This window comes from Protopterus annectens, chromosome 2.part1 (genome assembly GCF_019279795.1).
Source record: "Protopterus annectens isolate FY-2018-M chromosome 2.part1, PAN1.0, whole genome shotgun sequence".
NCBI lineage: Eukaryota > Metazoa > Chordata > Ceratodontiformes > Protopteridae > Protopterus > Protopterus annectens.
Genome location: NC_056729.1, coordinates 1,720,281,475 through 1,720,293,746, shown reverse-complemented (window position 1 = coordinate 1,720,293,746; position 12,272 = coordinate 1,720,281,475). Strand labels below are relative to the sequence as shown.

Here is a 12,272-nt window from a genome sequence, read left to right as displayed (position 1 = left end):
CCCCGCCTGATAAGAGGCCTAGGGTGGAACCGAGTTTGATAGTTTTGAACAGTGTTCAGAGGCTTCAGAATCTTCTGTGGAAGATATGCAGGAGTATCCTACTTATTCTGATTCTGATGTGGATGATTCCACCCTACAGCTTCTCCACCTGAGGATTTCTCATTTTCAGAGACTTTGCATTCCATGAGGGAGCACTTTAAATGGGAAGGCCAGGATTACTCTGACTCCAGGAAAAGGCTTAGGGAGTTCTTGTTTTACCCCAGCATAGGCCTTTAGCTATTCCTCCTGTGTTGAATGTGGTGGAAGATGTTTTTGCAGAGGCTTCCCTGAACCCTGACTCTTTGCCTCCTGCTCCTGTTAAGCCTGATAGGTATTATAGGGTGCCCGCAGCTCATAAATATTTGTTTAAGAGTCCTAGGGCGGACCCAGAAACTATTTCTCAAGGGCCTAAGGGTGTAAAGGCTTCTGTGGTTAAAAATCCTGTTCCCACTGATAAAGAGGCAAGGGCTTTGGATAGGTGGAGAAAGAAAGTGTATACTTCTTCCACTCTAGCCATGAGAGCTTTGAATTGTCAGTTTCACATGCTAAAATATCAGAATTATCTCCTTTCACAATTGAAATCTAAGGTGGATGCTTTGGCGGAAGGTATTGAGTGTAAAGAGTTGCTGGATTTGGTTCATGTGTCTGAACAAGTGGGTAAGCATTCTTTGCAATGTGGTTTTGATGCTGTACAGGCCTCCTCGAGGGTGGCTGCTACCAGTTCTGTTCTTCGCAGGCATGCCTGGTTGAAGGATCAGAATTTAGCTGAGCATGTTAAGACAAGGATTTTGGATGCTCCTTTACAGTCTGATGTGTTGTTTGGTTCGCCTGTGGAAGCAGTTTTAAAGAAAATGGAGGACAAAGCTAAGTCTATGCAAACTGTTAAAGATTTTTTGCAGGTGCAGCCACCGAAGTTTAGTAGAAATTGGCCTGCTATAAGGGGTGGACATATCCTGCTTATGATTCTCAGTCTAGGGGTAGGTCTAGACGTGGTAGGGGCAGGGCTCAAGGTTCTTTTAGGCCTAGAACAGGGAGTTCACCTGCTCAGACTTCTGGTGAGGGCAGGGGTCAGTCCTTTCGTAAACAGACCCAATGACCTGTCTTTTCAGCTGCCAGCAGATTCACGTTTGGCAGCTCCTTTGGGAGGAAGACTGTCTCTTTTCAAAGAAAACTGGGATTTAATTACTCAAGACAAATGGGTGTTGGATATCATTCACCACGGTTACAGATTTTATTTCCATACAATGCCCCCTTTCAAAGGCATGCCAGACGTTCCTCCTCAACAAAGAAAAGAGGCTCACAAGCAAGTTTTACAGTTACTTCACATAGGGGCCATCCAGCCAGTCCCTGTATCAGAAAGGGGCCTAGGATTTTATTCTCGCCTGTTCCTTGTACCAAAGAAGGGAAACACGTGGAGACCAATTTTGGATTTATCTATCCTCAACACTTATCTGGACATTCCCAAGTTCAAGATGTTGACGTTACAACAGCTTTTACCTCTGCTGGGCAAAAATCACTGGATGGTAACTTTAGATCTCAAAGAAGCTTACCTTCATGTGCCCATAAGGCTAAGTTGCAGGAAATATCTGAGGTTTCGAACTGGAAATTCTCATTATCAGTTCTCTGCATTGCCCTTTGGCTTATCTACTGCCCAGAGTGTTCACAAAGGTTCTGGCTCCAGTGATAGCTTACTTCAGGCTTCAAGGAATTCAAATCTATCCTTACTTGGACGACTGCCTGATTCTGGCTCAAGAAAGGGAAGTTCTTCTACAGCACCTGGAATATGTTATCGCAGTGCTAAGATGCCTAGGGTATTCTGTGAACGAAATAAAGTCCAGTCTAGTACCCTCTCAAGACATGTGCTTTCTGGGTGTGAGACTGAATACAGCAGCCCAGATGGCCTTTTAACCCCGGACAAACAAAAGAGTCTGTCACTTTACTTCCATCAACTATCTCATCAGTCCGTGCTGACTGCAAGGACAGTCCTTCAAGCATTAGGGTTCATGGCATCTTGTATTCTGGTGCTTCCCAATGCCAAACTGCATATGAGGAAGTTACAATGGTATCTCAAAATGTATGGACACAGCACTGCCAGGATTTGGACACTGTCATTCAAATAATACCTTGCCTTCAAAAGAATTCTTGTGGTGGGCTCAGGAATGTCACCTAAACAAGGGACTCTCTGTGACCCGGCCAGAGGCAAGTCAGATCTTGACGACAGATGCCTCGGACATTGCTTGGTGGGCTCATCTAAATGGAAAGTGGATACAAGACAAGTGGCCTGCCAGACTACAGCATCTACATATCAACATGAAAGAGATGTTAGCAGTCCAGTTTGCATTAATGGCTTTCAAGGAGTTACTTCTTCCAGGGCAGGTGTTGATTCTAACAGACAACACAACTGTCATGTGGTACATCAACAAGCAAGGGGGAACACATTCTTATCCTCTATGCAGGCAAGCAATGATTTTATGGGAGACTGCGCTAAGCCTGCAACTAACTCTTCAGGCAAGGTTTCTGCCAGGAGCACAGAACTCCTTAGCAGATGTGTTAAGCAGACAAATCATGGATCCCCACGAGTGGAAACTGGATCTTCATGTATTTCAGAAACTGACAGTGTCATGGGGAACTCCAGACATAGATCTGTTCGCTTCTCCACTAAACCACCAGCTGCCAAAGTATTGCACAAAGGGGTTTCATCACACGGCTTGGAAAGTGGATGCTCTGTCTTTCAGTTGGAAAAACCTTCATGTGTATGCCTTTCCACCTCTACCTCTTCTTCCAAAGGTACTGTTAAAGGTCAGACAAGACAGGCCAAGAATGATTTTGATAGCTCCAGATTGGCCTCGGCAACACTGGTACCCTCTACTGCGGAGTCTGGTAAAGAAGCCTCCATGGCCTTTACCTCTGATTCCTCATCTGTTATCTCAGAAGGAAGGTCATCTGCTCAATGTCAAGCTACACTCTCTTCATCTAACAGCTTGGCATATTCTGTCTTGAAACACAGCAGGTCTCAACTTCCTCAACAAGTTTTAAATGTGATTATGGAAGCTAGAAGACCTAGTACAAGGAAAGTGTATGCAGAAAAATGGAAGAGATTTTTATTTTGGAGTACAGCAAGGCATTTGGAGATTTCTGAGCCTAATTTGAGTGTGGCTCTTCAATATCTTACTGAATTGTTGGACAAAGGTTTGTCCTTCTCTTCCATAAAGATTCATGCTGCAGCAATTTCAGCTCACTATGATTGTGACCCACCTTTGTTTTCGCATCCTTTGTTCAAGCAGTTTCTTAGAGGGCAAAGAATATAAGACCCCACGTAGAGCTCCTACTCCTGCTTGGGATCTCAATTTTGTGTTGGAAAAACTTACTCTACAACCTTTTGAGCCTGCAGCTACTGCTGAATTGAAATACTTGTCATGGAAGACTGCTTTTCTGCTGGCTATTACTTCTGCAAGAAGGGTGTCTGAGTTGCAGGCCCTTATGGCAGTAGAGCCCTATTTGATTTTCCATAAGGACAGGGTATCATTACGTACTAATCCTTCTTTTATGCCTAAGGTGGTTTCTAGTGTGGCTTTAAACCAAACTATTCATTTGCCTACGTTTTTTGCAGAACCTCAAAATAAAGGGGAAAAGATTTTGCACACTTTAGATGTACACAGGCAATTGCGTTATTATTTAAGTAGGACTAAGGATTTTAGGCAGTCTCAGCAGTTGTTTGTTTCTTTTGCTTTGAGTTCTCAGGGCAAGCCTGTGTCAAAACAAACTATTTCTAGGTGGATTGGCTTTTGCATTGCATTTTGTTATTCCCATCATGGCAAGGAGATTCCAGCTGGGATTAGGCCTCATTCCACTAGGGCTACTGCCACTTCAACAGCATTTCTAAGGGGTGGCAACTAAGGATATTTTGGAAGCAGCTACTTGGAGTTCAGTGCATACTTTCTCTAAGCATTATCACCTTCCTATCTACTCTAAGTCTAGGGCTGGTTTTGCCACAGCTGTTTTGCAAGGCATGTTGTCAGCTCCTACTTCTTTATAATTTGCCAGCCTCCCTTACCTCTGCTTTGGGATTCTACCCAATAGTCAGGACTGCAGCAATGGAAGGCGAAGAACATAGTACAGTTTTGTACCTACCATAAATGTAGATGTTCGAGGATTCCATTGCTGCAGTCCAATTTACCCTCCCTCCTTCCCCTCTGTATTTAGGGGTGGTTGTGTAGGTGAGTTTACATGCTTATATTTTTGTATATATTGTTGTATATATTGTACATGTTTTTGGTGCAGGTTTTTTGGGACTTGTCTTTTTAGGATCTTCTGACATCTGGGGCAAGAAAAGACTGAGGATATGACGTCGGTCATGCGCATTAGTACCCTGACGTACTGACGTCAGTCTAATGCGCCCTGACCGACGTCAGCCTTATACTCTGGTATTCGGGCCGACTGGGACGCGGACTATACCCAATAGTCAGGACTGCAGCAATGGAATCCTCGAACATCTACATTTATGGTAGGTACAAAACTGTACTTTCTGGGGCCGAAAGGTGTGGAATGAGTTATAGCTTGGTAGTGCATGGGTGCTTTCGGCTGTCTTGAACCAGATCTCTGTTACAGCACAAATGTTGATGTTCTCCATTTTAAGGAGTGCTTCAAGCAAGTGCATTTTGAGATTTAGACGTCTAGCGTTGAGCAGCATGACCCTCAGATTGCATTTGTTTGTAGCTGTTATGGTGGTAATTTGGTCTTTGGAACACTGCCAAAAAAAGGCACTATAGGGGTGGCAAGATCCTTGGCCAGTATGCAGAAGCCCAGATGTGACAGATGCAGGCCATCTATGGCAAAGCATCGAGGTCTGACAATCATGTCATCCCATGCAGACAGATGCTGTATCCCCTTAGAATGACACCAGAAACTTAGCCAGTTGTTGAAATAAATCATTTAGCCAGTTGTTGAAATAAATCATTTTCTGCTTGTACTGTGGTATCATTCTGGCTGATGGTAAAATGCTGTTCAGGGCTAGGGTCATACCCGCCTGGGCTACATAATCCGAGAGCTCCTCCATGTCTTATTTCATGTAGTCCATGGAGGTATGTCTCAGGTCATTTCTACCCACATGTAGAATGACAGAGTCATATTTGTTCCTGTTGTTGAGGGATCTGAGTGCGTATGTTATGTGGCAGATCCTGCTGCCTGACAGGCAGCTGATTATTACTTTCTCCTTATTCAACCTAGTGAGTGGGACATCAGTGTGCCTCATTATCAAGTCACTTATGACTAGCGTGTTGGGCATGATGCTTTGTCTTAGGGTCTTTAGTTGAGTGGCACACTGTTCTGGAGAGTTATGTGTCTTGTCATTAGTGCTGTGTTGTGGTGGTCGAGTGTGTTTCTGCCTTTGAGGTCTCTGCTGTTTAGGTAGATTTTTATTGTGAGCCTCCACGAAGGTGGGTGTGTGGTTTGTGTTTATAGGTGAAGGAAGTGCTGGTGTGTGTTCTGGAGGACTATGTTTTCCATATGGTGCGGTGCAAGTGTTGACCTTCCCCTCTTGACCTGCTATTCTGGTCTTGGCTGGAGAGTGCATGGCTTCCAATTTGGATCTGTAAGTGCATCTCTTACAAGTCTGAGTGTTGGGAGGTAAGAGGAGAGGGTTGTCGGTGTACATGAGGCAGTTGCTACATTGCCTCAGGATACCCAAGTTCACCAGGTTAACAGGAGAAAGCACAGAGAACTGACCTTTAGACATGCCTGTAGGGGTGGACATTAATAATAAGTACTGGAGCTGTTTACTTGCAGAACGTTTAGTGTTGGTAGCACTTTTGTGTGATACAATAATTGCTACAAGATGTCTGGTAAAGTACTAATAAAAGTGCAGGAGAGAACTAGCAGGTCTAAGGGAAAGATTGAAGAGCAGACTTTGGGACAGCTAAGAAGCTTACAAACAGTCCTGGATACAGCAAGTCTGTATCTTGAGTGCAAATGCGGGTTTTTAAATCAGAAAGTTGAAAGAGATGGAAAAACTGCCCAAATGGCCAATAAACTACAATTTCTGGGCCATAAACCACTCCTCTTGTGGTAGATAGGCTACCTAGTGCTTACCATTCCCACTGACAAGCTAGAAGGCTTCCCTGCAGCACAGAAAGCCTTGGGCGCTTCAGAAGCTTTAGGTCCTTTTAATTTTTTTCATGGACATCTCAATTAAAAAAAATGGCCAGGGATCTCTTGTGTTTAGTTCAGCATAGTCTGCCAAAGAACCTCAAGATATAAAAGAATGTTCTCCTGCCACCCATTCCCAAAATTTTCAGGCACTTTATACTCCATAAAAAAATAAATAAATAAATAACTCAGCATGTTACCCAGAGTTAAATGACAGTACATCTTTGGATTCTGTTCAAAACATGACAGCAGCCAAATTATAACAACTAAGCTATGGCATGTTTACTTTTTAAACGTAAGAAATATTTTTTTTTATTATTTTTAATACCATTAAATGTTTACAAAATGGAGTTTTAAGTGTAATTTTATGTGTTGAGGCAGTTTAATTACTTAGGAATGAGCTTGGGTGGAGATGATTTTAATTAATTTTTTATAAATGCAAAGTAACACACTTTAGCCATCCAGCAGGTTTCCTAACTGAAGTTGTAAGTAACAATGCAATACATTGGGAGAGGTAGCGATCCACATTCTGGAGATGGGAGGTTGAGAGCTGTATCTTGCTACACCCGATTGCAATATATTCTTCACTGACTGACTCGCTCACTTTTTCAATGTTTTAACAGTTTCTGTTAAAAGTAAGAACCTCAAGTTGTCAACTCTCACACTCGTGAGCCAATCTTTACAAGCGTACCTCTAAAGAACATCTTAGGGTTAAGTTACTGCATGAGTTTGCTGAAGGACTGACCGACCATTGCCTAACCCTAATCGATCAATATAAAGATAAAAAAAACACACCTAATATCAGAGACAAATACTATGAGAGAACTATGTGCATATTTGTCTAGATAGGCTTTTTAATGAACATCTCTAGGTTATCAAACAGTAAATAATCATACGACTCCATACTGGTCAACTTATTCAGTTAAGCATTTTAGACAACACCAAAAAATAATGGAAAGACAAAGATTCAAAATCGGGGACAGCTCAAAGTAGAGCATCATAGTTTGCATTAACATACATTTCCTTTATTTTTAAATTCTAATGTATGGCATTATTGCCTAGCTTATATGCCTCAGTGATTCATCGGAAATCAAAAATGTTAGTTCCACGGCAAAACATATCCGGATAAATCAGAGGCAGTTGAAGGTATACATGCCGTGTAACGACCTTCGGTTTTAATGCATTACTAATATATTGCTAATATCACTATGTCGTTCACAGCTACAAAATAATAGAATGCATCAAAAGCAGAACAAGGTTATGCAAGCAGTATGTTGCAAGAGTTCAGTGGCACAGCAGAAGCAAAAACCAACATACATTAATGTTAATGCTGCTGACGTTTCTAATACTACAAACCGAACAATTTAATCTCCCAACACCCTACGGACAATAAATGGTGCAGCAGAGGAGCAGTCAACTTTACATACACATTAACCGTTTTGTCTTGCATTTGCTTACTTCATTTATATATGAATAATAATTAATTAATTAATTTCAGCGCCACTGATGTAACCCTGACTAATTCTGAAGACATTAATCAGTTGTATTAAGCGCCTAATTATGCTGCTTAACAGACATGCCTCAAGAGAGACGTGTTCACATTATAAGAAAAATATTCCCAGCCAGTACCTACGTGTTTTGTGCAGCACTCACAATCAATGGACACGCATAAAACTGCTTTCACGTGAATCAGGTTAAACAAAGATAATCTTTTTCACTATAAACACTTTAAAGCACACACCTGAGTCAGCAGTACTGGATGTTTGTAACTTATACCCAACGCAAGACTACCTGTGCAAACTCAAAGCAAGAAAATAAAAAAATGCCTACAATAAAGCAGGGAACAACTGCTCTGGACAGTAAATGTTTTTTCTCAATGATCGTTCATTGTGGCTACTGCAGAAATTAACCACAATGACCGATCGCACTAAAACTAAATTATCATCGTAGTGATTACTTGCAAAGCAGTGAAGGAACCCTGCCATACCTCTCAGCATTTTAGAGTAAGAAATCAGGACATTTTTAAATACTGATCTTGCAAACTTAGAAAGTTGATAGAATCGCAGGTTAACAGGCCGAAAATATGATACAAAAAATTCAACAGTCTGAGACAGGACCATAAAACTAAGTCGTAGTTGAGACTGGGAGAAAATATAGGATTGGGATTGAAGCTATACAGGATGTTGAAAAGAAAAAGGACACTGTGGGTGAGGAATGTGAGTGACGTAAAAAGTAGGCGTGGCAGTGGTCAGCTTTACTGTCGACCCGAATTTTAAACGCTGGGATTGTCCCTTTAAATCCCAAACACAGATGCCCACAGGGAAGGAGCTGCACATTTAGATGCAGATTGCTGTAGGTTCAATTTCAGGCTCTTACTGACTGGAGGAAATAGCTGGTATCGAAGGGCCTTTTACCTTCTACTACTACATTTTCTGCTTAGATAGCTAGGGCTCAAACCCCCTGTAAGAAATTGGATAAGGGGAAGACAGACTCTGCTCTCGAAGGTAAAGAATCTCCCTATGAGGTCATTGGATCATGCAAACTCTTCGGCTCTTCCTTTGGAACTGCCTGCTAAGATCCATCCACCTCGGATCAGACTACTTGAAAATCAGAAACACCCTGAATCTGATCACTTCCACCTCTACTGGATCTGGTCTGTTCTTGGCTCCATTCACCATTCCTGGAAGTCCCAGTATATATTCAAAACCGGTTGTCCTCTCTCAGGTCTTCCAGAAGTTTATCTCTGGCTGAAGTAAATAGGATGATGAGAAAATTCCTCAGTACTTAGATCCAGATGGAGGTACTCTCTGCTCTGACTCCTGTCAGATTTGTGAGTCAACCTTTGACAACTTTCCCCTTGGTCTCTCCTCTGATCTGACCCTCTGTTTTGAGGCCCTTGGATCCAAGACATTTGGTGATGTTCTCATTGGCTCTGAAGACTGTCTCTTCAATTCTGGTAACTTCCCTGAGTTATATACACGATTCCTCCACTCCTTCACCAATAAAGCATACAAAATACAGAATGGAGAACACCGACTACTGCAAATTGGAAATTTTTTAATTCTGGTACCTCGGCCTTCGCTTTCTCCTGGAATACATTTTACATAGTGCTCCACCCATTTTTATACAAATCTTTTAATTAAATAATTGATGCACCATCCCCCAATTAAATAGTTACAATCATTTCTTTACTACTTAAGGGAAACAAATTTGGCATTTCTTAAGCACAACTATACAACATATTAACTGGGGAATAAATAACATTCATTTCATAAATACTTCTAATAATATATACATGAATATAAATATTATTACTAATAATATGTATACCTGTTGTTCAAATAATGTTACCCTTGCAAGCAATCCCTTTTCCCTAAATGTTCTCCATTCTGTATTTTGTAAACTTCCCTGAGTTATCTGGCCCCAAACCTTTTGGAGCTGGAGGACTCTTGGAGTCAGTGTCAGCACTGGATCCAGGGGGGCTAGGGTCGACTGCAGGGCTATTGGAGCCATCTCTGCCCCTCAGGACTTCAGTGCTGGACAGCTTGGGTCCGAATCCTTCCTTGTATGGAGTGCTTGTGGGACTGCAGGAGCTGACAGGCTATATCACCTCCTGTGCTGTCAACTTTGGTTTCCCCCAGACACACACTGCCTTCCAGGTTGTGGAGATGACCTTCTCTATCTAGAGAAAAGGCATCCCTACCCTCTTGGATCAAGAACCGAAGGAGGTATAGCTGCTTGATCCAAGGGGGCATCCCTGCCCCCTTGGATCAAGCAGCTATACCTCCTTCGGTTCTTTGCTCTGAGCCTCGTTCATCCACTCCACTGCAACAGCCAGCCCGATCAGGTCTCCAGTCGATCCCTCAGGACGTCCTCATCTCATCTGATGCTTTTCCAGACCATCCCACAGGAAAGTTCCCTCAGAAGAAAACATGTAAAAGGAGACTCCTGGGTTCCCCTCTGGCATCTGTCATGGAGGACACAGATTTTGATGGAGTGGAGTCCCCAGATCACCTGAAGGCATCTAATTTGGAGACATTCTAGACCTTTTAAAACAGAAAGGTAGTTGGTCTTCTGATGCCCCTTCCCAGGAGCAATCCATGTTCCTGGAGGCTTTCAGGTCTGGCCCAGCTATTTCTTGAGTCACTACCTCGGCTGGACACCCTTATAGATCTCATTTTTCATGGGGCATGGAAGGAACCGGATACTGTGGAGCTGATCCCTAAATGTCCAGACAAAATTTTAGTTCCTCCCAAGAACAGGTCATACTGGAGCAAGGAAGGGTCCCAGTTGATGCCAAGGTTGTAGCGGTGGCCACCAAAAAGAGCTTGCATAACAGAGCTGTTCTATCCATCCCCCTACCAGTGAGTCCAGGGCCTTTGAGAGATTTGGTAAGTACATGTACATTTCAGCGATCTTTGCCTGCAGTCACTGAATTACCTGACACATTGTACATGATTACAGAGAAATTTGTCAAAAGATCTTTCCAAATCTCTTTCTGGGTCCATGTCTGCTGAGGATCAGCATAGCCTCCTTGCAACTGGTCACCCTCCAGTCTATTTCTGATGCACCCATGAGGCTGATCTGCCATGCAGTGGAAGGTACCTCATGGGGAACAGGTTCAGATATAGCCATTAGGAGGTATGCCTTTAAGTCTTCATTCAACAGTGCTGCCTTTGATGGATCTTCCTTAGTTGTCCCTAAATTAAAAAAACAATACTACATATGTGAGCAAGAGGGAAAGACCCTGTCTGCCATAGGCATACCTTTTTCTACACCTTGAAGATCCTTCTCCAGGACTCAACGGGGATGTAGAAAAATGTGGTTCAATAAATCCCAGGGTCCTTTTCAAGACTCACAAGGAGTTAGTTCTCCCATGGGCAGAGGGGGAACTCAAACAGAAAATGACAGAGGTGGCCCACAGAACCAGGGCTTCCAGGACTCCTCCTCGGATAAGTCCTACCAGTGCTCCTGAAAGAAGGTGCAGCTGCTATCATCTGGAAGCAGTCTAGGGTTTGTCTCTGCACCAAAGACCCTCGCTATCCATAACAAAAGATTCCTTTGTGCAGAGGAATATATCCCAAGGTTGTATCATACCATTTTCTCAGATTTCACCTACAAGAATGAAAAGACTCCTTGATGTTCCACGCAGTCAGAGGAAAGCAGCAGCGTTAGAAATAAAAAGGCTGCTAGAAAATGTCATCCAGAAGGTCTTCCCAGACCAGAGAGGATCTGGGACCTATTTAAGATGATTCTTTGTGTTAAAAAAATACTGGGGGCTTGAGACCCATACTGGATCTCTGCAAACTAAATCAGTTTGTGCAATATTCAAGTTTCTGAATTGTCGCATTTCAGTCCATTCTGCCTTTTCTGTGAATGGATGATTGAATGTGCTCAATAGATCTTCAAGACACGTACTGTCATATCAAAATGAGAAGGCACTCCAGAAGATATCTGCATTTCTGGCTGGGAACCAAAAATTACCAGTTCAGAGCATTGCCCGTTGGTCTCAGCAAAGGTTAGACTGTTCACCAAATGCATGGCATTGGTAGCGACTCACTTGATACTGACTGGATTCAGCGTTTCCATACCTAGATGACCGGCTTTCAACTGTCCCAACCAGGCATCAACTCTTGCAAGCAAGGGACTACTTGCACCTCCAGCTAGAAATTACAACAGATCACAACTGACACCTACAAAAGATCTGGAGTTCATAGGGGTTTGTCTGGATAAAGTCAGTCAGATACCCTGTTTTCCTCCAACTCAAATCCAGACACTTGGATTCAGGTCAGGAAAGTAATTCAACATTTTTCTCTTCCAGGTCCACTAATTTTACAAGCCTTGGGATCCATGATAGTTGGTATCACCCTCATTTCTTAGCCGGGTTTTACATGCAAATTCTTCAGTGGACTCAGTCCAGTGGTCTGTTCTTCAGCATCCTTTAACTGCCCCAGTCAAGATCACAAACATGTGCAAGAGATCTTCTTTTGTGGATTCATTCAAATGAACTCTCCAAAGGCCATCCTTTTGTTCTTCCCTGGCCATGGTGACCATGGACGCTTCCCAACTGGGGGAGGCACTATTTGGGA

At 42.8% G+C, this 12,272-nt stretch overlaps 1 protein-coding gene across 5 annotated transcripts in view; it reads left to right on the top strand.

The window, feature by feature from the left end:
- ECE1 (endothelin converting enzyme 1) overlaps positions 1–12,272 on the top strand; it is a 4,237,764-nt gene that overhangs the window by 2,932,177 nt on the left and 1,293,315 nt on the right. The window lies entirely within an intron of this gene.